The sequence below is a fragment of the Myotis daubentonii genome, chromosome 11 (assembly GCF_963259705.1).
Source record: "Myotis daubentonii chromosome 11, mMyoDau2.1, whole genome shotgun sequence".
Classification (NCBI taxonomy): Eukaryota; Metazoa; Chordata; class Mammalia; order Chiroptera; family Vespertilionidae; genus Myotis; species Myotis daubentonii.
This window is the reverse complement of record NC_081850.1, coordinates 30,438,642-30,464,763: the sequence shown is the minus strand read 5'-3', so window position 1 is coordinate 30,464,763 and position 26,122 is coordinate 30,438,642. Positions and strand designations below refer to the sequence as shown.

The 26,122-nt window shown below is 41.0% G+C and overlaps 1 protein-coding gene across 12 annotated transcripts in view; it reads right to left on the bottom strand.

Annotated features, from left to right (window-relative positions):
* PTPRD (protein tyrosine phosphatase receptor type D) overlaps window positions 1-26,122 on the bottom strand; it is a 506,304-nt gene that overhangs the window by 91,436 nt on the left and 388,746 nt on the right. The gene's annotated exons all lie outside the window — the stretch shown is intronic.

Here is a 26,122-nt window from a genome sequence, read left to right as displayed (position 1 = left end):
GACATTTTAGCATCTACGTGATTTTTAATCCCTTCAGGGAGACTTTCTATCCTGCAGTCCCATCCCACCCCACTGTTGGTTTGTCTGCCAGCTGGGTCGAGCATCAAGGGGAAGGGGGGGTTAATACTCATTGAAAGACTACTGATCCTACCGGGAAACCAACCTATTTACTGTACTGTTGTAAATATCATACCCTTTATATCCTGTATATTGGCTTCTTTTAAATAAATTGAAATGTCTTAGAAAGAAAGAAAAAAGAAAAAAAGGCAAGGTAGGGCGGGACCCAGAAGCCCCAGAAGCCATCTGATATGGTAGTAACTCTATCAGTAAGCACTCTGAAAGTCAGCGGCATAAATGCACCAACTAAAGGACAGATTATGAGGGTGAATCAAAAACAAAACCCACTTTAAATATAAAGACACATATAGATTAAAAGTAAATGAATTAAGCTGCAGCCTGTTTTGCTCAGTAGATAGAGCATTAGCCCGTGGACTGAAGGGTCCCAGGTTCAATTCCAGTCAAGGGCATGTACCTCAGTCGCTGGCTTGATCCCCAGTCCCTATCAAAGCATGTGCAGGAGGCAACCAATCAATGTGTCTCTCCCTTTCCCTTCACTCTCTCTAAAATTCAATGGAAAAATATCCTTGGGTGAAGGTTAACAAAAACAAAGTAAATGGATTAAGTAACATTAAAGAGATTATAAGAAAAATATATTCCAAATTCTGTTAGTTGTATAATGGTTATGTTTAAATTATTAACACATAAGAAATTGGGTGAAGGGTATGTATAATATGCTATAGTATTTTATAGTTTTTTTAGATGTATGAGATTATTTCAAATTAAAATATTAAAAATTAAAAATTAATAAAATATTAATTGAAATGTATCTGCATTACATGAAAAATCTCCTAATTGCTTCTAGCATAATTTATTGAATTGTGCTAAAATTTACAAGGGTTCAATTAAAATATATCGTAATTCTAAATGATATAATAGAAAATATATAATTGTGCAGTTATAAGCACTTATCTGAAAATAACAATTTAAAGAAGTGAATTTAAAGAAGGGATTAGCCAAAGAAAATATATGCACAACCCATGGGCATAGACAACAGTATGGTGATGGCCAGAGAGAAGTGGGGGGCAAGAGCTGGGTAGAGGGGGCAAAAGGGGGGAAATAGGGACATCCTATATCCTATCTAATAAAAGAGAAACATGGTAATTGGCGTACGACCGCTACCCTTCCCATTGGCTAATCAGGGTGATACGCAAATTAACTGCCAGCCAAGATGGCGGCCGGCAGCTTGAAACTAACATGAGGCTTGCTTGCTTCAGTGATGGAGGACTCCAACGTTCCCCGCCTGCCGCTGCAGGCCTCTGAGCTGACAGTTTGAAACATAGTTACAAAAATAGAAGCTAAACAAAACCCCAGAAACCAGCTTTCAGCTAGCCAGGATCTCAGACCTGGAGGTGATACAGAGTTTCGATTGTAGAACCTAAACAAACCAGATACCTGCTTTCAGGAGCAGAGGCCTAAGGGCTGGAGCCTCAGAGCTAAAGCTGGCTCAGAATAACAAAAAAAAAAAAAAAAAAAAAGGAAAAAAGGAGCAGTTAGGAGCTTCAGTCCCAGCCTGAAAACAGCCCTCAGCCCCTCACCCAGACTGGCCAGGCACCCCAGTGGGGACCCCCACCCTGAAGGGTGTGTGACCAGCTGCAAACAGCCATCATCCTCTCATTCAGGCTGGCCAGGCACCCCAGTGGGGACCCCCACCCTGATCCGGGACACCCTTCAGGGCAAACCAGCCGGCCCCCACCCATGCACCAGGCCTCTATCCTATATAGTAAAAGGGTAATATGCCTCCCAGCACCAGGATCAGCGGAGCCACGAGGTCTCCCAGCACCGGGATCAGCATGACAGGGGGCAGCGCCCAAACCCCCTGATCGCCCTGTGGCTCTGTGTGTGACAGGGGGCGGGGCCACAACCTCCCTATTGGCCCTGCTCTGTTCCTGACAGGGGAAGGCACCCCAACCCCCTGATCGGCCCTGCTCTGTGCCTGATAGGGGGGAGCTCCCCAATGCCCTGATCGCCCTGTGGCTCTGTGTGTGACAGGGTGTGGCGCACCAACCCCCCTACCCCACGGGCCTTGCTCTGTGTGTGACGGGGTAGAGCCATAACCTCCCCATTGGCCCTGCCCTGAATGTGAGAATGGTGGTGCCCCAATCCCCTGATCAGCCCTGCTCTGTGGGTGATAGAGGGTGGCGCCCCAACCCCCCCACCCCATGGGCCCTGCTGTGTGTGTGATGGGGTAGAGCCATAACCTCCCCATTGTCCCTGCCCTGAGTGTGACAGTGGCGGCAACCCAACCCCCTAATTGGCCCTGCTCTGTGGGTGATAGAGTGCGGCGCCCTGATCCGCCCTGCTCTGTGTGTGACAGCGGGGAGCTCCCCAACCCCCTGATAGGCCCTGCTCTGTGAGTGACAGGGGGCAGCGCCCCAACCCCCTGATCGGCCCTGCTCTGTGCGTGACAGGGAGTGGCGCCGCAACCTCCCCATCGACCCTGCCTTGAGTGTGACAGGGGGCGGTGCCCCAACCCCCCAATCGGCCCTACCCTGAGCGTGACTGAGGGTGGCATCGCAACCTCCCAATCCGCCCTGCTCTGTGCATGACGGGGGGCAGCGCCCCAATTCCCCAATCGGCCCTGCTCTGAGCCTGACCAGGGGCTGCACCTAGGAATTAGGACTGCCCTCTGCCACCCGGGAGCAGGCCTAAGCCAGCAGGTCGTTATCTCCCGAGGGGTCCCAGACTGCGAGAGGGCACAGGCCGGGCTGAGGGACCCCCCTCCCCCCCGAGTGCACAAATTTTTGTGCACCGGGCCTCTAGTAATAATAATAAAAGGCTAATATGCACATCGACTGAATGGCTGAATGACTGAATGACTGGTTGCTATGATGCGCACTGGCCACCAGGGGGCAGACACTCAATGCAGGAGCTGCCCCCTGGTGGTCAGTGTACTTCCATATTGGGAGTGCCACTTAGCCAGAAGCTGGCTCATGGCTGGCCTGCGCAGTGGTGGTGGCAGGAGCCTCTCCCACCTCCTTGGCAGCACTAAGAATGTCCAACTAACGGTTCAGACCTGATCCCTTGGGGGCCTAAGCCTTTAGTCGGACATTCCCGAGGGCTCCCTGGCTGCTAGAAGGATGTCTGACTGCAATCTTGGGCCTGATCCCCTGGGGAGTGGGCCTAAGTTGACAGGTGGACATCCCCCAAGGGGTCCTGGACTGTGAATGGGCGCAGGCTGGGCTGAGGGACCCACCCCCACAAGTGCAGAAATTTTTATTTTTTGTGCACCGGGCCTCTAGTGTGTGTGTGTGTGTGTGTGTGTGTGTGTGTGTGTGTGTTAGAAACATCAATGATGAGAGAGAATTACTGATGGCCTGCCTCTTACACTGGGGATTGAGCCTGCAACCAGGCATGTGCCCTGACCAGGACTTGAACCTTGACCTCCTGGTTCACAGGTCGATGCTCAACTACTGAGCCACACTGGCCGGGTGGTAATTTTATATATTAGCCCTTTGGAAAAAACTGGAATCACCTGAGCATATCACTATAGGGGCTGTAATTTTTCTGATGTTGTACACTAAGTGTTTAGCATATAGTTGATTTTAAAATGTACTTGTAGAATGTCTGGAATGCATTATAGGCAGGCCATACGGCAACAATGACATTTCCCTCACAACCTTAGAAATAGTTTAATAAGTTTCCCCTTTGAAGATGTGACTATACACTAAACACACATTAGACCAGCCCAGAGATATGTGAAACCATTGTAAAGAACCAAAGCGGCTCCCTGGCTCACACTTGGTTGTAACCTGATTCAGGAGCAGGGAAACCCTTTGGCACCACCCAGGTGTATTAGGGTTATGCACAAGAGGCTTTCCTGGGCAGTGTTTGGGGGTCACAGGGAGCTGGGAATCATCCCGCACCAGGGCAGATGTCAGAGCTGAATGAGAGACCAGGGTGGGCATGGAGTGGGGGGCGGGGGCAGAGAGGGTCAGGAGCTAGACAGTCAAAACCAACTTGGAGAAATGACAGCATCTCTGAGAAAAACAAATACCTAAAAACACCTGACTGAATGCTTCCACACGCCACTGTTCTAAGCTGTTTACATGCATCAACTCATTTTACCTTCACAACAGGAAAACGGGTGTTAAAGTGCTACCACTCTTATTTTACACAGAACACTGACACACAAAATAAATCACTTACTCAAGGTCACCCCGCCAGGGAGTGGCAGAGCTGGCATTTGAAGCCAGCCTTTCCACCTTTAGAGTCGGCACTTGTAATGACTACACTACTCATGTCTGAAGAGCTCACAGCCTGGTGAGTAGGTCTGTGTGGAAAGAGAGATGGACAGATGGCAGGTTCTGCTAAAGACCGAGTTCACTGACACACTCTGTCACGGGGACTGGTAGGTGGGGAAAAGTAAAGAGAGCAATTTCTGCAGAAGGACACTTGATTCTACTTATGTACTCCGCTGAGGCAGGAGTGGAACATTAAAGCCAAAATGAGAGAAGGTGGCTGGCTGACGCAGTGCTGCACCTTGTTCAACTTTTCCATGGAGCTGCATAGAAGAGAGAAACAGGAAGAGGACAGAACCTGCGATGGTAACACACATTTCCCCTGCACACTGCTCAACCACCAATGTAGCCTGTTCAGATTATAATTGTTTTCCTTCTTCATGGTAGAGCAGTGGTTCTCAACCTTCAGGCCCTTTAAATACAGTTCCTCATGTTGTGACCCAACCAAAAAATTATTTTCGATGTCGAAACCAGTTTGGTTCAGTGGATAGCGCGTCGGCCTGCGGACTGAAAGGTCCCAGGTTCGATTCCGGTCAAGGGCATGTACCTGGGTTGCGGGAACATCCCCAATAGGAGATGTGCAGGAGGCAGCTGATTGGTGTTTCTCTCTCATAGATGTTTCTAACTCTCTATCTCTCTCCCTTCCTCTCTGTAAAAAATCAATAAAATATATTTTAAAAAATTATTTTCGTTGCTACTTCATAACTGTAATGTTGCTACTGTTATGAATCATAATGTAAATATCTGATATGCAGGATGGTCTTAGGCGACCCCTGTGAAAGGGTCGTTCGACTGCCAAAGGGGCTACATATGGATTATGTGTGTTCAACTGTGAAGAAAAAGAATAACTTTAAAGAACTGATTTTATATATGAATCATTTCTATAAAAATAATTTTATTCTTTATTCACGCTACAAAAATATTTTTTTAAAAATGTGTCTAATATTTTATAACATTTAAAAGCTATTATTAAAAATTAAGTATGATTATGCTACAATTTCTTTTTTAGTTGCTCTGGAAATGGAACCGTAGACTTATTCTACTGCTTGGGTATTACACAATTCAACCATCATACATGTCTTCAAATAAAATATGTTCTTCATCATACATGCCTTCAAAAAATATCAAGGTTCTTTCAGGGGTGGAGGCCTGGCTTGGGGTCACTTTGCCTTCCCCATCTGACTCACATTCAACCCACTGGGCACCTTTCTCAAACTAAACTGGTCACTGATTCATCACCTCCCTAGCGTTAGACTTCGGACATGTGCTCAGGCACTAAACTCTGTCCAAATTCTCTGAAAATAAAAACCTGGACAAGTCTTTCTCCAGGACAAGTGTACAGGAGAGTCACTTTAGATCATTTACAACAGTGAAAAAATTAGGAAATAGCCTTTCGCGTAAGAGGGGATTGGTTAAAGGACTTAGAGTAGGAAAAACATATGAAGCTATGGAAACTGCTATGTATCTACAGACATAAAGATGTCTACATTCTTTTTTTTTTGTTTTGTTAATCCTCACCCAAGGACTTTTTCTTTCCCTATTGATTTTTAGGGAGAGTGGAAGGGAGGGAGACAGAGAGAGAGAAACATCAATGTGAGGGAGACATACCCATTGGTTGCCTCTTGCATGACTTGGGCCGGAGATCAAGCCTGCAACCCTACGCGGGCTGACATTCTAACCACTTAGCCAAAACAGCTAGGACCATATTTACTTTTTAAAAAATGTTCATTTTTATTGACTTCAGAGAGGAAGGGAGAGGGAAAGAGAGATGAAAACATCAATGATGAGAGAGAATCATTGATCGGCTGCCTCATGTGCCCTTACTGGAATTGTATTGTGACCTCCTAGTTCATAGGTCGACACTCAAACACTGAGCTACAGTGGCTGGGCTCATATTTTCTTGTAAGTAAAAAAGTTATAAAGCAGTTAAAATATATACATAGATACCCACATACTGCATGTGTATATATAATCATATACATGTATATACATGTATTATAAATGTGAGTACATACAAACATAAACATATCTATATATCTGTATATATATTCCAGAATGTTATCCATATTGGCTGCCAGCACTTATCTCTGGGATGAGAGTATTGATAATGTTAATTAAGCAAGGAAGCCATTAGACTGAGGCGTCCCTAATGCTATGGTGGCTCAAAAGAAACCAAAACCTAAGCCTGTGAATGTAAATACTCCAGATTACAAAATCCAAACCCTAAGGACAACCAGTCATAAACAGCCAACTAGGCTTTAGGTTAGAGCCAATCAAATAATTTCTTTGCTTCCGCATTTTCTGTATAAAATCTTTCTCCTGGCTCCTGTTATGGGAGAGCTCCTCACCTCTTTAGGTTTGGCGCTGCCTCATTCTAATTAATTTTTGCTCAAATAAACTCACAAAAATTTAAATAAGCCTGTTTATCTTTTAACGATAATTATTTCAAATACTTCAAGGTTTGTTATCTGTATTCTTTAATTCTTCAATTTGTGAACATTTTACTACTTTCCAAACCTTAAGACACTTTCTGTAAGCCAACCCCATAGTCCACAAAGTAGTGAAACTGAAATATGAATGCAGACTTTTCTGACTTTGGGAGTCAGCTTTTAACTACTACACTCTAGTTCATATATATAAGTCATAATTCTAAATTCACCATCACAAAGTTCAATTCTTATGGAAAAACTGTGGACAGCAAGGACAACAGGTTAAATACCAGATGTCTGTCAGCTTGGTTTAATGAGAAATTCATATCACAGTACTTTTCACTTCCAAAATTTTGAAGATAAAAGACTCGCTATAGCTTTCTATATTGTTAGATTTGAATATAATTCTTATGAGATTAAAAAGAATGGCATCTTCAGTATAATCTTTACCCCATATAATTAGAAACAAAGACATAGGATTTCAATCTTTCCCATTTCCACCTCCCAACCACACCCCTTCTTCTTTTCTCTCCCTTCTTATCTCCTTTCCTCCCCTCCTCCTCTCACTTCCACACCACAAATTGTGCAAAGAGAGGAAGCTGACAGATATTAATTCCTTGGAACTGAATAGCCACAATAGAACAAAGGCTAGAGCAATATTGGCAAAAAGGACTGGGAATGGCTAGAGACCAATAACTCATGAATAACAAGTCTGCATAAACAGTTTTAATGACTATTCTAATGGTTTAATGGATGGCACTTTAATAGGATTTCTAGTACAATCCTGAAAGCTTGTCTTCCATAAACCTGTCATTAGCAAAGAACTGGATTGCTTCACCACATAACCATAGTCTACTGAACTGAATACACAAAAAATTATAGCAGTTGTCATCGTATATTACTATACTCATCACAAGTATTTTGTTAACTATTGTGAGAGAGACAGCTACATGCTCAAAATGTAGGTTGCCACTGAAAGAGGCGTATTTCTACTAAGAGGACTCAGTAGAAATTATACAAAATACAACAGGAAACTCACAATTGCAATGGGTATGAAGACAACAGTAGAAACAGTAACTGGGATACAAACACATAGGTGTGTAAACATGAAAACTTGAAATATTCACTGGTGTGGTCCTTGAAATAAAATATGGAATTCCCTGGGTAAATAGTTATGGATCCCTACAGCACTGATCCCACATTTGTCTCCTATTATTTTATTCTGTCTTATTTCCTGTACTGACTTAAAGTTCTTGAAAGTCATAATTGCCATGCTGTGTTTCTCAGTGTGCCCACCAAATGAATATATTTGTTGAATTGGTTATAATCAGCCCTAGTGGATAATCCTAAATTCTAGCCATTGGCTGTTTTTTCTCTATCCATGTCAGAGGTCCTCAGTTCTGACTTTTCCCATTGGAATACCTCTTGTCTGGAGAGCACTGTCTTATATCCTTTTTGTTTGTCTAAATCCTACCTTGCTTTCAAGGTTCTGCTCAACTCCTGCTGTCCCACTCCACCCTTGCCTGGAGAGCTCTCCCACACACTCCCACATGCGCCTACCGCCATGCATTACAGCGTGGCATATCCACTGGGCAATTAGTTATGTTTAGACTCATAGCATTTTTCTTTTACATTCATTATTTTAATGTACCCTTTCATTTGATAATTCTTTCTCTTGTTTGTATGAAACACCTCTATTACTTAATATTTAAAAAATTACACTTTATATTCAATATTATTTTATCTTAGTTTCAGGTGTACAGCATAGTGGTTAGATAGTCATATACTTTACTAAGTGATCCCCCAGATACCTCCATTTGGTAATTCTCAATTCCCCAATTCTATTGTTAAGTTCCTGAACAAAATATTGTCTACAATATAACTTTGTAGTCTGTGGGCTTGCTCAGTACAGGTGCAAGTAAAAATGTTAATGTCATTTTTAACAATATCAGATTTTTGTATGAATTTCTGTGCAAGTCTTTTGAAACTGAGTTATTATTATTATTATTTTGCAATTGCACTGTCACCTCCTGATTTAGAATTCTGAGTTTAAACACACATCCAAAGATTTTGAACCTGAAGGTAATAGACTACCTTCCCCATCAATGCCAACAGCTATAAATTCATGGACTTTATAGCAATCTCTAGCGATTATCAAGACTACGGAAAAAGCCCGTTGCTGAAGCTAGAGTTCATTAAAGTTGTACAACATGAACAGGAAAAAAATAACCTTTCTCAGATCCAATTTTGGAAACAAATATGAATAGATATAGCCTTCCAAGGCGATCTGTATATATCTAGTTATAAGAAATGTTACTGTAAAATTGACTCCTTTTAAAAAAAAAATGAAAGTATTATCAATCAAGCCATTCAGTAAAAGCAAGCATAATTTTATGCTGGAAAAGAAAAAGAACTATATTTAAGTTCATTTAAAATATTTCTTGATTATTAAAGAAAAACATTAAATTATAGGCTCTGCTCTTTATTACACAACATAGGTCTTATTCAGTCCACTTTGAAGGTACACTTTGATAATTTAACAAGATGGCAAACAAAACACAAAGAGGCTAAACAATCTTAAAAATAGTCATATGAGTAAAGTAATAAACATAAAAAACATTTTCTAACAAATGGGGTCTTTTTTTTACTAATAGGGACATAAAAATACAAATAGGTTACCTCCGACAATGAATTATAAGGGAAGAAGAGAAAGAAATACATATTATACTTGATTAACTTCTATTTCTTTCTGTTGGCACATATTTCATCCAGTTAGGGAAATCTTGGTTGATATTACAACATAAAATATTATGCTTGATAACTTCTCCCAAAGTTTGGAGAAACATTAAGATGTTCTGCCATGGAAACATAATAAAGAACAAATGTGGTTCCTTAACCTTATTTGACATACATTAAAATAACAGAATATGAGAAGGGAAATATGAGTTTTCTCCACATGGGGCCAAAAAGCTAAGAGTTTGAAGCATTTATTTTTCTGTCCAAGAAATTAGCAAAAATAGAGTCTGAAGAACAGACTTTTAGATAGCTGCTAGCACTCTAACTGGATTTCTAAAGCCCTGAATTTATTGAATGTTAGAAAAATAATCCAACAACACGTCACCTTTCACATGGTGGATATAACATAGAAAAAATACTAGTCGTATTACATTGGAGGAAAACTCATCGCTGCATGGTATTGGAATCCCTACAAAAATCCAGTTATTGCAGCTTTGGTCTAAAGTTTGGCTAAACACTGAAGGAATCCTTAGTCTCAGAATTCAAGCAAGGATTATGTATTATTCATTGTTGTACCTCCAGAGTCTAGAAGGGTACCTGGCACATAGTAAGAGCCCAGTAAATGTCTGTTGCAGGACACAAACTGAATACAAAGCTGGAAAAGGAACAAAGACCTTTAAAGAAACAGGCATTCCTGTTTTTGGACATTTTTTTAGAGGCAGCCAATATATTTAGGATTGGTCTCCCATTGTTCTCAGGGAGATTTGGAAGAAATGAGCAGCTTTGTTTCACGGACTTCATTTGTTTATTCCCTAACGAAAATTATAATCCTTGGTCTGTGGCCTCACAATTGGTTGCTGTGGGAATGATTACAGACCAAAAACAAAAAGATTATATCCCTTTTCAAGAGCAAATGAGTAGCAAGAGCAGATGAAGTCTTAAGGAAACAAAGATGTTCTTTTCATGCAAATATTTTTATGATAAAACTATAGAGAGACAAATACGGAAACTACCACTCTTTGTGAAATTTGCTGGCAGATTTCTAGCTTCGCGGAAAGATGCCATCTCCCCCCAGAGTTGGCCTTGAGACGGGAATACTCCAGGTCACTTTTCTTTACAGACACTGGCAGAGGAGAAAAAGTGAGTTCTGCAACCAGCATCCTTTGACACTGAGCATTTTTAAAGAACTCCACAGTGCCAACAGCTCGCTCCACGAGGCGTTTAAAAACAATGCCCACAAAGGAAAGATAAATCTTCACTAAAACGTGTGTGTGTGTGGGGAAGTTTAGTGGTTTCCTTGACTTTTTATAATATACCCATTTAATAGTCAAATATAAAGTATACCCACTAAATTGTACACTTTAAAATGGTGAATTTTATAATAAATATTTTATATCTCAATTAAGTGCTGAAGAAAAATATATAAAATATACCATGCAAATTTATTTTTTGCCTTAAACCATTTTGTTCTTTCGATAATCAAAAATCACCTCTTATCACAATCCTTGATAACTATCTAAATTCCTAGTACTGTTTATGAAGGTTCTCATATAGAAAGCGAAACTTCTGTGCTTCCAGTTACCCTGTCTTTAAAATGTGTTACTGATACTGTTGTAATGAACTAGTTATGAATAACAAGAAAGGAACAAAGGGAAGGCTATACATTACAGGCATGTCATTTGCACAGCCTCGCCAGGAAGCTGAAGCTTTCCACTCCCCAGGGAGCCACCGAGCTATTCCCCACAGATCGCTGGGGGAAGGGACTGGACATGTAGAACAGGCACATGCCCAGTGAGGCTGGGTAATGTCTGGAAGGTGTCTGCCTAACAGTCACAACTGGGAGCAGATCATTGCTCAGAATGAGTGTGGCCACCGCGAGAGTGCACTATTTGGGATACTGAATCCCCTCAACAAAGAAATTCACTCTCTTGGTTCCTCTTATGCTCTTGGGGCTCTGATTGCTCAAGGAGCGCTCTCCGGTATTCACCCACGTGGCCCACAGCCATGTGGACCCCCACATGTGATGGACAACTGGACTGCTGCCACCCTGATGCTGGACTGGGCCCAGTTCCAGCACAGAAAGAAACTCTGGACACTGGCTTTGCCTCTACTGAAACCCCAGCTATACTTCTTCTATGCCTGGACTCAGGGAAATGGGACTTTGGAAAGCCAGGAATGTCATTTCATGAATATAAAGTTTTCTACCCACCTCATTCTCCCATGAGGGCCTCCCGAAATCCTTATTCCAGGGGTGCCACAAGAACCCTCACTAGCAACAGAGAAAGGACACCTACGCTTTTCTCCCATAACATGACTACAGTTTTATTTCAGAAAACCTTCCTCCTTATTCGTTAGTGTCCGTTTACCTAGGGGGCCTACCTAGAAAAGGCCAGCTGCTGCATAATGTTAGATGTGAAGCTGGCTGAGTCCACATCCCTAAAGCTCCTTGAAAATGTCTTCTCTGCATTAAAACAACATGGATGCATTGGATTGGAAGACTTTAGGAAGCCTCAAATATAACTCCACAGTAGACAGTTTGGAGTCACTCGTCAAACCTCTGAAACGTTAGGAAATTTTTAAATTATTTTGAAGATAATGGAAGAATCCTTGAGCTGTGGCAGAAAGGATCAATATGGAAGGAATAGAAAAGGCACAAAAAAGGAAATCAATGCCCAGTTGCATGGCAACACCCACCAACTCCAAAGCTTAGACTGAAAATGTTTATTCTCCTCGTGTCTCCACTGATGAGGAGGAGGTCGGTTCATTACTGTGGGGAGAAAAGGATCCAAGTTCTCCTACATTTGCTGATGCAGCACCCTAACTGCTCTTAATACAGAGGGAGGCAGCATTTCACTGTTCATTAACTATGCTAATTACGGTTTCTCAATCACTTCAGCCTTGTCTGCACTCCTGAGTTATACAACACCAACAGAGGAGATCAAACCTAGGAGGGTTCCTCAATCAGTCCTTCCAAGGGTGGGGGAAGGGACATCACCACAATGAGAAAACAAAAAGGGATACCTGGCATCAGAAAGAATCTCACCTTTGCAACATCTGCTTTTAATCATGCTTTATCATAATGAGACAAAAAGAATCAGAGAGAGGATCTATAAAGGTCACCCAGTGAAATCACCAGTATGATGCCAACCTTCTGTCTCCTCAGTCCAGCTTAGGAAGTGTGCCACTTGACATACTGTTCACTTTAACAGAAACAAAAGCTGGAGTTAAAGCAAAAACAAAAACAACAATAAACCCCGAAGCGAATGGAAATGAATATAAATAGGCAGTGAGTTTGCACACCCCTACCATCCTGAAATATGGCAAAGTTCTGCTTATGCAGTAACGGCTCCATCTTTTTAAGTCATTTAGCCTCTTTTATATGACATTAACTTGCAGAAACTTAGAAGAGGATTTTGCATTTATAAAAAAATGCTTTAAAAATCTTAAGGGTAAATGTCACTTTATATCATTTTAATAGATTTCCGAAGCCTCATTTATTGTAGTGAATGAGTTCTTCTTTCACCATGAGTCTTATTTAAATGCAGTTGGAATTCCACTGGTGATGTGTGGAATTCCAGCATATGTCTTCAATTTTTTTTAATTGTCAGGACTACACAAGTAGGTAGACTCTAGTTCCGCCGTGGGCAAACTACGGCCCGCGGGCTGGATCCGGCCCGTTTGGCTGTTCTATCCGGCCCGCGGAGCCGAAAGAGCGGAGGGTTCTCTTGCTCTCCCCTCCACTCCTTCACCAGCAGCAGTGTTAACATGTATTAGTTCACACAAACACCCCATCCATGCTTTTGTTCCGGCCCTCCGGTCCAGTTTAAGAAAAAGTTTGCCCATCCCTGTATAGTCTAAAGTGTCAAGACCTAAACAAGTCAATACTAGCTATTTTCTGAGAGTTAAGACTGGGTCTTTATACTTCCCAATCCTTCAAACATTTACTTCTGCTTCCTCTCTCCATTTTATGTTCCCAATGAGTTGGTCAAAGTCAGAAGACCAATGCAGTCACTATTGAGGTCATATCATGACCCTGACACCAAGCCATGGGAGTCATATCCTAGCTCGGCCCCTTACTAGATGTATGACTAGTTGGACAAGTCACTTAACTTTCCTGTGGGTCAGTTCAGTAGCCTCTTCTGTAACATGGGGATACCAACAGTACTTACTTGGAAGGACTGATCGAGGAAATAAACTTAATGTGCTGTGAAGAGTACCTGGCACAAGATAAGAACTAAGTAAATGTTTGCTATCATTATCAGACCTGCAAAGGTTTCTCTAGACTGTGAAGTCCTATAGAAAAGCTGGGTATTATTATTAGCATGATAGTAAAAGGTTATGCAGTTTTGTACCAAAGAAGAAGGTATGAAGAAACATTCTGAAAACTGGCAGGAAGGAGAGGGGAGGGGAAGGAAGGAATAGGGAGAAGGGAGAGAGGGGAGAGGGGATAGAGAATGGGAGGAGTGGAAGGTGAAGAAAGGAAGAATGAATGAATTCAAGGATCTCCATGAGATGGAGTTTGGATGACTGATAAATGCCCAGCATTAAGGAATCTTACTCAGCAAGTGAGCAATAATGCAGTTCTGATTATGCTGCATGCATCAACTTCTTAGTTAAAGCCAATTACTCCAATTGCTGCATCTCTGATGACTAGATGTTCTCCACGGCATTGCTAAATCCACAAGTCATGCAACATCTAAATGCTCACATCCTTCTCTTCAACCTTCTCTGTACTCAGGGACATGGTGGAGTGTGTCCAACAATTACTTTACAAATAGAATGACAAACTGTTTAGCCACAGTAAAACAAAACAAAACAAAACATGGCAAGTAATATTGCCAATGCCATTTATTACATTTGAAAAGAAGTGCACAAATAAGTAAAGGCATCCCAGGTATGTAAGGCAGCAGCAGGCTCTCCTTGCCCCAATCCCTTGTTGCAGCATTGTTACGATTCTGCCCATAAACTATCGTCACAAGTCACATAAACATAGATGCATTCATTTGGTCCCTGGGGTTCTTGCAGCTTTAGAAGCAGCCAGAAATCATTTGCAGGCCTTGAGAGTATTTTTGAGACCATCTAGTGCAGATTCCTTAGCATGTTGTCACAACCTTTAAGGGTGTAGTCACCTTACCCACTTCACCTCTCAGTGAAATGACCCTGGCTTTGCAGTGACAGGTACAGACCAAACTGGGTCCCCCATATGAGCCATTTCCTTATCTCCACGTCTTCCAATGTGCATCTCCCTTGGCCCACAGTCTTGCATTTCTAGAAAATTTCAGTGGCTCTTCAACTCAGATGTTCTCTGAGAGGCCTCTCCTCAGTATGGCTCCTTCTTAAATGACCCCTCCCCACACCAATCATGTTCTGATAATTATTGGCTCTTTTTCTATTTTTCCTATAGATGCTATGGACTCTAGAGCAGAGGTTATTCCTTGATCAGTTTCTCTTCTCCAGTAAATGTCAAGCAGATGAAGAAGGCATTTGATTGGTTCCTCTTATAAATAAGCAAAGAGATCGGGGAGGTAAACTATTTGTCCAGGGGCATTAAAATCCATATTGGAGGGCAGCTTCTACTCACCAGGGACAGGGATTATTTTCTGGACATTAATATGGATTTAATTACCAGAAATTCCATTACATATAAAATATGGAAAGAAGTTTGCAGACATCATAACCACCCTCCATCTTCATCACCCCTTGACCTTCTCTTAATTGGTTTCATAGAGTTCCTTTTTGGAAGAATGATGATATGTTTCAGGAGATAAAATGACTTGTGAGAAAAGTTCAGTGTTATTAAGTGACTAACCGGTAGGTCATGAGTATTCAAGTTCAGAGCATTGAGGGCCACTTGCATTTACTGTGTGCTTGCTTTGTACAGAAAGGCAAGAGGCCAGGTGCCGAATCTATATTCATCTTCATAACAAGCTCATGAGTAGGTGCTAATATTTTCAACTTTAATAAGAGAACCAAAGCTACTCAAGGGCAAGTAACTGGTGCAGGGTCAAGCAGCACAGCTACTAATTGGCCCAGTCAAAATATAAGGCTTGTTTTCCCTGACTTCAGATCTCTCTTGGGGGTCTGCTACTGCATCCCTCTCAATGTACACTTACCACTCTGGCCCCCCCAAAATCCCAATTTCATTTTAAAATAAAAATAAAACTCAAAAAGTGGTCACTTTCTAAATTCTGACTATCATCTCTTTGAAGTTGAAAGCTTACTTTGAAACTAGAGACACTTCAAGATTAATTGTTTCCTGAGAGCCTCGCACTCCACGTGGGAACAGGTGGAAAGACAATTTGGACAATGTCCAGTGATGGTCAAGGGCCTATTAGTTATAATGAACTTGTATGAGAACAAGGACTGAGAAACAGAAAACCAAAGTTATACGAGATTCCTCCAGGGCCAGATGACTCCAAGAAGAAAAAATACAACAAAATAAAAGGCTCACATCACATATAAAATATATGGGATTTAATGCCAGTTAGGAGGAGTTTTTAGGTTGAAAAGTAGATACAAGAACAAACATTAAAAAGTCCAAATAAAAATCAGCTTTGAAAAGTAAGAATTTGGTTACAGTTTGATCTCTAATCACTACACAAGTTCAGAAAGAATAGAAGACTATAAGCACCGATACCCACACCCTGTTCTTGGATGCAATGCTAGGGTGAGCTGCTGTGTCTTTGTGTCCGACTAGATTTGTTGACAAGATGCAGAATGCCAGGCAGCTGGGAAGGGGCCCTCTGCACCTTCATATCGTACTTGATGAGGCTGGTCTTTAGCTACGAAGAAAGCAGTTTCTCAAATTGCCAGGTGGCAGGCCCATCTCCCCTATAAAAACTACACTGGGAGATTAGTCAGTAGGTGCCTTTGAGTTAAATCGGAGGCATCTGCATTAAAACGTATTGACTTCTTTACTGTTGAAAGATAATAACAGTCTATTTTCTCAGAGAAAAGGGCCTGAAAATAAGGCTTCACTGCTGATAAGTCAGGTGGCATGTGGACCAAGGAAAGCTGCTCTTTTTACAAAAAGACACTCTTTGTTCTGTTTGCTTCTGGTGTTGGTACTAGGAATTTTGATTACAACAAAGAGCTTCTGTGAACTGTACATTTAGTTAGAAATCGATCCAGACACACACTTGGCTTAGTCATCAGTGCTGAGCTTGCTGCCAGGTGGACACTGGCAAACAGAGACGGCATAACACCTGATCAGGGGGATGCGATATTTGAACACAGAAAATAATTAGAGTAAGAGAAAGGGCAACAGAGTAAGTGCTAATTGCATTGTTTTAAACTAGCAAAGTTTTTTTTTTCTTATATTTTTTGTTATTACTACTAACTTTTTTAGTAATTTCAGCAAAGTCCTAGGGGTTTGACCAATGACAGGGATGAGAAGATACCAGGGTTTCACTGATTCAAAGACATACATATTTTTCGCAGTTTAACCATCTTGATAAAATTGATGGCATCTATTTGATGAAATAAATAATAGTTACTAAGACAACTGAGCATTTGTATCATGGACTCAGCATGCTAAGAAGTTTATATTTATTTTAAATTACCTATGAGGCAAGCACTATCATTGCTTCCTTTGTAGAGGCGAAGAAATGAAAATACAGAGAGCTTCAGTGATTTGCTTAAGGTCACACGGCTTGAGCCAGTGGCCAAATTTAGGCAGTGTAAGTCCAGGTCCATGTACCTAGCCACTGAGCCATTGTTAGCTAAATGAGCAGATGACCCCAGTGGCAGGCGGGCTTGGACCCAATCTGAAGCTGTGTTCCTCAGGAAGTGGGTAATGACTTCCCTACCCACACCCCCAATCCTAGAGTATCAGGAGACTGCACTTTGGAATAGTAAATTTAGCCGTTCAGTACCCCCCCAAGGGAGTCAATTTGGTTTATACAGCTCAGATATACAAAAGTTGTTATTACTTTTTATTTCATGAGTTCACTCATTTTTCTCATTCTATTATATAAAACACCATAATTTGTTCAAAGTTAAAAATTTTTTCTATCTTTTGTGGCTCATGTGTCAAAGATATTAAAAAATGGAGGCTTTTCCCTCATCCATTGTATTCTTCAATTTGCATAAGAGATTGAAATAGATCTCTGTCATCCTCCACTTGCTTACTTTAGGGAGATGCAGGAGCCACTTCCAAGAAAAATCTAGTAATTCAAATGTGGCAAACACACAAAACAAGTCAGGGGTAGGTGTGTGTGTGTGTGTGTGTGTGTGTGTGTGTGTGTAGTTTCTTGTTTGTGTCTGTGTAGTGCCCTAATGAATAGTCTCCCTCATGAGCTAACACATAAATTATAAATGAATTGAAAACAGATATAACAAGTGGTTTTACATCATGAAAGCTTGCAGGTTTACAAAACATGTAGCAATGAAAAGCTATCTGCGTACGAATGTACTTTGGCGCACATGGTCAAATACTCCAAGAGTCTTTTCCTAGGGAAAATAGAAATGTTTTCTTTGTGGTCATTGCTTTGATGACAGACAACTGTTTGCCTTCTATGGGAAAATACAACGTTTACCATTGGGAATGAAGAAATGTCTATGGAGAAAATAAATGCATTCTTAGCATGTCATAGGGAAACCACTGGGTGTTCCAAGGGATAGTCATGCCATGCAAATTGATAAGAATGACATTTTCACAGAAACTTTTGATATAAATATTATTCTAGTTGGAGACCCAGGTTTCTAGACCCTATAAACAGTAAAAGATACAGGTCTCTAGAGCAGGTCAATTAAGGCACACTGTTCTTCTAATGACAAGAGGGAATACATTTGTGACCTGGTTCAACCACATACTAGGTAACTCACCCTGGGCAAGTCACTCTTTTCTTAGCCTCTTGTTCCTGACCTCTAAGATGTGATGATTCAGCTCTGAGGTCTATTCCAACTCTAAACATTTAAAAGTATGATCTAAGCCAGCCGTGGGCAAACTACGGCCCGCGGGCCGGATCCGGCCCGGTTGAAATGAATAAAACAAACAAACAAAAAAAAGACCATACCCTTTTATGTAATGATGTTTACTTTGAATTTATATTAGTTCACACAAACACTCCATCCATGCTTTTGTTCCGGCCCTCCGGTCCAGTTTAAGAACCCATTGTGGCCCTCGAGTCAAAAAGTTTGCCCACCCCTGATCTAAGCAATAATTGTAAATGTCTCTATATGTCTTGGTACTGTCTCAATATATTTCATTATTCACGAATAATATATCTTTACCTCTCTCACCAGAGTGTTGTGAATACCCTAGCTTAACAGACAAAGGTGCCACATGCATGGTGTTATTAAAAGAGAAGGACAGGACTCTGATATCTGAAAAGTTCCAGATAAGAAGCTCTTTACCACCTGACAGGCATGAGGCGTGAAAGCATTGCCGTGAGTACAGTAAGAACCTCTCAGCACATTTGGATGCTAACTGGTGGAGGGCATGTGAGCGCTGAGCTCGAATATCACACAACTCCACGATGGCAGCAAAGATGTTGGGACTGGACTTTGTGATGGGAACAGAATATGTACAGCTTTCTGTGAGCCAGTTTCTTGCCCCTCTCCGATCACCACAGAAAAGACTGCTCTTCAGAGTAGTTATACTATGCATGTTTGAGATATTACTACTAAAAGAGTTCATAACAAACTTGAAGCCAGATGTTTGACAAGTATTTGTGACTGCAGTGTCATGGCAGGATGGACTGTGTCCAAAGGGTAATCTGTAAGTCTGCCATTAGGAATCTGGAAGAAAATTTGCTCTTGGAACTGTTTGAAAAGGGAGTTATTTTCTCCACCTACACCACAAAATGTATAAAATCTAATGACGTACCTGAAATAGATGATGTGACCTAAGGGACTATTTCCATGGGAAACTGTACCTTGAAAAACAAACTGGGAGCTAGTTTCACATATTCTTTAACTGTAAATTTTCTTGGTAGTGACCTCGAGGCAACCATTGTGTCAGGGTCTTGACCAATGGGGTGGAGTGAGTCCATACAGTCAACAGTGTATTAACCCTACGTCTAGAAAATAAGGAACTTATCTACATAACTGAGGGAGAAAGTTGCTTCTGTCTCATTCACTCGCATTACAAAAGACAGGTGTGCCAGTGTGCAGAAGTCAGTGTATCTACTTGTAACAGTGCTATTTGCACACTTGTAGGTAATTTGAGCATGTGTGCTTTATAATCCCCTAATTCTTCTTCCTCTCCCCAGGCTCTCCTTCTCTCTTTCCATTATATACATCGATGACAAATTACCTTCATAAGAAACTACTTTGTAAATATGCTCCGTATTCTCATCATACTCTGAAAAACCTTTTATCATAGGATTGATTTTATTGCAATTTTTCATTGAAATGCTTTGTTCAATGAAAGGGTAAATTACTTGAGGATAGCTATTGTAGGAACTTAATAAATACTTTATTAATTTATTAAGACTACATGATACTTTATTAATAACTTAGTATAATTATCTCTCTACAAAAATCTTTCTTTGGCACACTATATAAAAATAGTTTAAACTTTTAGCTACAATTTATTGAGCCCCTTAACATATGTATATACATACATATAGATGTATAAATCATACACACACACACACACATCACAGGTGTTTCCTAGAATTTATACACATGCACAGATATTCCATATTCCCTAATTCTCATAGCAACACACATTATGCATGAGAAACATTCATAGGAATATAAAACTATGTGAGCCTACACCAGACACTGTGTTCAACTCGAAATACAATCTGTCTGGGTATAAATCCGATATCCTATCTAACACTGTCCCTCACCCTCTCCCACACTGGTGAGTCTGGCACTGAAAGCTCATTACAATTTTTGGCCTTTATTGTCCAAATTCATTTCACCCAACTTCCCACCATAAACAATTTACTCCATCATCACAAGCCTACTTAGCAGGGTGTCTTGTTACAATGTAGACACACATTGGGTAGGTATAGGACAGTGCCCTGAATTCTGCATTCCCAGCAAGCTCCCAGGGGATACCAATGCTTTTGGCCTGTAGTTCATACTTTGAAGAGGAAAGTAACACAGATTTCTTTTCCTACTTACCTTTGACCCTTCCCTTGACAAAATGCTTCTCACTCCTTTTCTTCCTAGTTCCATGAATGGTACCACTTTTTCTTCAATACCTTCCCCAATTCTTCATCACTCTCTGACCTTTACTAAAGCCCAGCAGGATTCCATTAGTATTTAGGACTAGCTCCTTGTTTTGCTTCATCTTATTTTTTATGTTGATCTATTTTGGCCTACTAGACATCCTGGAAGAACATGTTTCTTATAACTGCTATATCCCTTCCACACTTAGCATAGTGCTTTTCTGTGGTAATATGTGGATCACTGTCAGTTCGTCCTTCCAGTTCAGAGCCTCTCTCCAATCCAAGGAAGGGGCCAGATCTAGATGGGCGTGCTGTTAGCAAGGGTGTCCTAATGTGTGTCTCCACAACAAATGAGTGAGTTGGAATTCAGAGTTTGTTCTCAGGCATTTGGAATTGGACTGGTAAGAAAAAATGTTGTCTCTTCTTTGGAGGGGGGCCTCTATGTGAATAAAAGTATTATCTGAACCATATTTTATATATGCAAATGAGAGAAGCAAGAAACAGGAGGAAAAATGAAGCTAGCCCAGAGAAACACAAAGGTGAGAGTTCCAGAGATGATGACCAGAAATCGCAACAGTCTTCTAGGTCCTGATAACAGATCTTAAAGCACTCTTGTACTGTGGGCCTTATTAAAAATAAATTTACAATAAGTAATTTATAATTAAAATGAACTCCCCTTTGTTCTCCCTAATGCAAATTATGGACTGCAGTTACTTACAACCAATCCTATACTAATAAAAGAGAAAAATGGTAATTGGCGTACGACCGATACCTTTTTCATTGGCTAATCAGTGAGATATGCAAATTAACTGCCAACTAAGATGGCAGTTAACCGCCAAAAAAGATGGCGGCTAATTTGCATATTGCAGGCAGGATGGTACAGCGCCATCAGAGAGCGGGTTGGGAGTGTGAGTGCCAGCAGTTGCCCGAGACCTGATCCCGCCGGTAGACCCGGACGCGGGCCGGTGAGGTGGCTGCGGTGTCCGCCCGCACTCACGCTGCCAACCCGCGAGAGTGGGTTGGGGGCGTGAGTGCCAGCGGTCGCCCGGGACCCGATCCGGCCGGCAAACCGGGACGCGAGCCGGTGGGGCGGCTGCGGCGTCTGCCTGCACTCACGCCCTCAACCCGGGAGAGCGGGTTGGGGGCGTGAGTGCCGGTGGTCGCCTGGGACCCGATCACGCGGGCCGGCAGGGCGACTCGCCCCCAACCCGCTCTCCCGCCCAGCAGGGGACCCTCATTTCCCCCCATCACTGGTTCTGCCCCCAGCCCAAGCCTGACGCCTCTGTCAGAGGCGTCAGGCCTGGGCTGGTGTCAACGCCTGAGGGCTCCCAGTATGTGAGAGGGGGCAGGCTGGGCTGAGGGACACCCCTACCGACACACACCCAGTGCATGAATTTCGTGCACAGGGCCCCTCTAGTCTAATATAAATAGGATTTATGTATATAATGTTAATAATGGCAATGCTAACTGTGATGCCTGTCAAATGAATCTCACATACTGGCTTATCAGCCATCTCAGTAAATGGTGAAATCAAGATTGGAGGGTCATGTTCTGTAATATATTATCCTAAACCAATGATGGTTCTCAAACTGAAGTCCTCAGATTACCTACACCAAAGTCACCTGAAGTACTATTTCAAAATGGATATCCCCAGTGAGAAGTTAGTTCCAAACTGTATATCTAATAAGGAGTTACTAACCAAAATATATAATGAACTCATACAACTCAATAGCAAATAACCAAACAATTTGATTTAAAAATGGGCAAAGGAACTGAATAGACATTTTTCCAAAGAAGGCACACAAATGGCCAACAGGCCCAAGGAAAGATGCTCAACATCACTAATATCTGGGAAAGGCAAATCAAAAGCACAATCAGATAGCATACCAGTTAGACAGGCTGCCATCAAAAACAAGAAATAAGTACTGGCAAGGATGTGAAGAACAGGAGACCCTTGAGCACTGTTGGTGGGAATATAAATTGGTGCTGTCCTTACGAAAAATAGTATAGATGTTTCTCTAAAAATTAAAATGGAGCTACTGTATGATTTAGTAATTCACTTCTGGGTATATAACCAAAGAAAACAACATCACTATCTTGAAAAGATATTGTACCTCCATGCCTACTACAGCATTATTTATAATAGCTTAGCCATGGAAACAACCTAATGTGTATTGCTGGATGAATGGATCAAAACAGTATGGTATATATACAATGAAATTATTCAGTCATAAAAAGTAGGAAATTCTGCCACTTACACACACATGAATGGACTATGTGGACATTATGCTAAATATAATAATCCAGACAAAGAAAGAAAAATATTGTATGACCTCACATACATGTGCAATGTAGAAAAACACAAAAAACTGAACTCACAGAAACAGAAAATAGAAGGGTATTTGCTAGAAGCAGGTGGTTAGAGGTGTGGGATATGGGTAAAGGTGGTCAAACATATGAAATTCCTTTTACAAGATAAATAAGTCCTGGGATGTAATGAACGCTATGATGAAAAGCGTTAACAATACTATATTGTATATGTGAAAATTGCTGAGATTTTAACAGTTCTTATCACAAGAAAAAAAAATGGTAGTGATGTAAATTGATATATATTAAACTTACTGTACCAATCATTTTGCAATATATACATACGGCCAAACATTATGTTGTATATCCTAAACGAATACAATTTTATATGTCAATTATGTATCAATAAAACTAGGGAAAAATAAATAAAATGGATGTTCCTGGCTACCACAGCTGACCTACTGAACGAGCATTTCCAGCACTGGGAACAGAAATCAGTTTTAATTAGGTTTCCAGATGTCCATGGGCATTAGCAAAGACTTTGTTTAGCAAGACCTATACATAGTATTCTGAATAAGTCTGAAAATTCACCACCTAAAGCACTGACTTTGACAGGGACACCAACTTTAAGGAGGACTTTATTCCCTGCATTCAATATGCCATCCTCAAATTCTGGCTGCTTAAATTCCAGTAGAATTTTGCAGTCTCATATCGCAAAATGAAAACCCAAAGTATTCATAAAGACCTTCAAGATGCAGTTATACTAATGTCTCAGGTCCCTTCTTCCAGCTGTTGTTGTATCCAAAGTGTGAGCCAGTTTTCTTGACAGGAAAGCAATTCTCTCACATGATCTAATGATGCTGTTCTACCATTTCAACCCACTTCCTCCTATTCTGACCTTGGATCAGTGCTAACAGCTTTCGTACCTTTAATCTGTTTTAGTCTTAGGATAACAAATCTAGCTTCATGAACCTTGAGAGGTCAGAGTAAACATTAATTTATAGTGATTCTGACAAAATAATGAGATGTTTGAAAGTAATGTGACTTGTCTTTCCTTCAGTTTCTTCATTGAAAATCAGTAAAGAAATGCATTCATACTTATTTGGGTAATGATATGTAACTTTTTTTTTTCAAAGTGTTGCTCTGTGACCTAAAATATTATGCAGAGGCCTTTATCCTATTATCCCAGATGAACACAGCACTTAAGTATCTCCTTCATGGCTGTTAAAGCACAGTAGACTCAATTCATGCCCAGGGAGCTTTAATCACAGATCATGGTCATGACAAAGGGTAGAGTCAGTGTAAGCTATCATGGCAATGGCTACTAGGGGAGTTTTTAACGGGAGCATTGCCAGCATGCGGTTCTCATAACTACTTTCAAGGAGCACTTCTGATCTAATGGCTAAATGAGTATCATTACAGGATATTTACATGTAGCATTTCTAGAGAATTTCAATGTAAAGACCAGCGATTGTAGTCAGTGCACACAACTGAAATTACTTGAGTGATGCAAATATTGTCAATAGTTTTCTTTTGTTTGTTTTTTAAAAAATATATTTTATTGATTTTTTGCAGAGAGGAAGGGAGAGGGATAGAGAATTAGAAACATCATTGAGAGAGAAAGATCGATCAGCTGCCTCCTGCACACCTCCCACTGGGGATGTGCCCGCAACCAAGGTACATGCCCTTGACCAGAATCGAACCTGGGACCTTTCAGTCCGCAGGCCGACGTTCTATCCACTGAGCCAAACCAGTTAGGGCAATAGTTTTAAAGTGATATTGATAGCGAAATAGTGGCTTATTAACGGGGTAAGCTATTAAATTTTAATTTTTATGGCTCATTATGATATTCATAATTGCGAATAAAGTATTACAGGGGAACCATGGAGAAAATCACATAGCAAAGCAATGAGAAAAATCCTGATGATGATAAAGAGCAGGTTGCAAAGGAGAAAGACTTCTGGTTGGTGAAAACTGATACTTCACTAAGTTTATATGCTGCCCTAGGTGGCATTCCTCATATGTCTTCATTTTTTTTTTTTGCGTTAAACTCAATTTGCAGCCTTAATCAAAATCTACAGAAACTGCTTTAAAGAATACTGCATTAAGTTTAAAAGAGCCATTATGGCCAAGGGGAAGAACAAGGGAAAAATAAGGGGACCATTTGGTAAAATAAGACATTTCATAATCCAAGGTGAGTTTCATAAAATTGAAAATGTTCTCCTGAATACTTGGAACAGAATTTAAAAAAATGATTTAAACAATGAGCACAAACAAACAAACAAAAACTACCCCAAAAGAAATAAACATTAAAAAACTCAAACAAAACGAACAAACAAAAAATCGGACAAAATGCCTTTTGTGTTCTATCAAATATTTGACAAAGATGTTGGAGTAGTCTAATTGAATAAAAGACTATCCAGATCTCCAGTGTGGAAATACAAGGGGCTAGCTACAGTTAGGTTTTGCTTAGCCAGTACAGTAATTTAAAATAATCAAAAGTGAAAGAGTTGAAGACTTTAGAAAATTCATGCAAATATCCAGACTGCCACAGGCCTCACTACTCCTCATTCTCTTACACGGAGCTTCTTCCTAGGTTAATAACCCTCTTGCCACATGAGGCTGGGGCTCCCCTTAGAGTTTCTCACCACATGTGAGAGGACAGATTGTTAGAGCTGGTAGGGAAGGACAGATCATCTTGTCCAACATCCTCACTTAAGGTTAATGCAACAGAAACCAGGAGAGGTAACAGAGATGTGTTTCAAGATGCTAAGTCATCAGTAGAAACTCTCTGGTAGAACTTGGGCTGCTCACGCACTCAACAACCTTTTGTTGTGTGGCACAGCTGCAAGATTCTAGTTGTACATGGCAATCTTATGCTAAGTTAAATCGGGCCTAAAAGAATAATGTTCGGTTATCCATAACTCATGAATTGGCTTTAATATGGGTCCCTGTTCTTTGGGAATACAAGAAATACCCAGTTTTACAACTTTCTGCCTGACAAATGCCCAATATCCACACACACACACACACACACACACACACACACATACACTTTTCATTCACTTTCACAAAGCACTTTTGCAAATTCTGAAATTTTAAGACACCATTCAGTTCACCATTACTTCAAAACAGGTAATTTTCTGAGAACACATGACTACCTTAA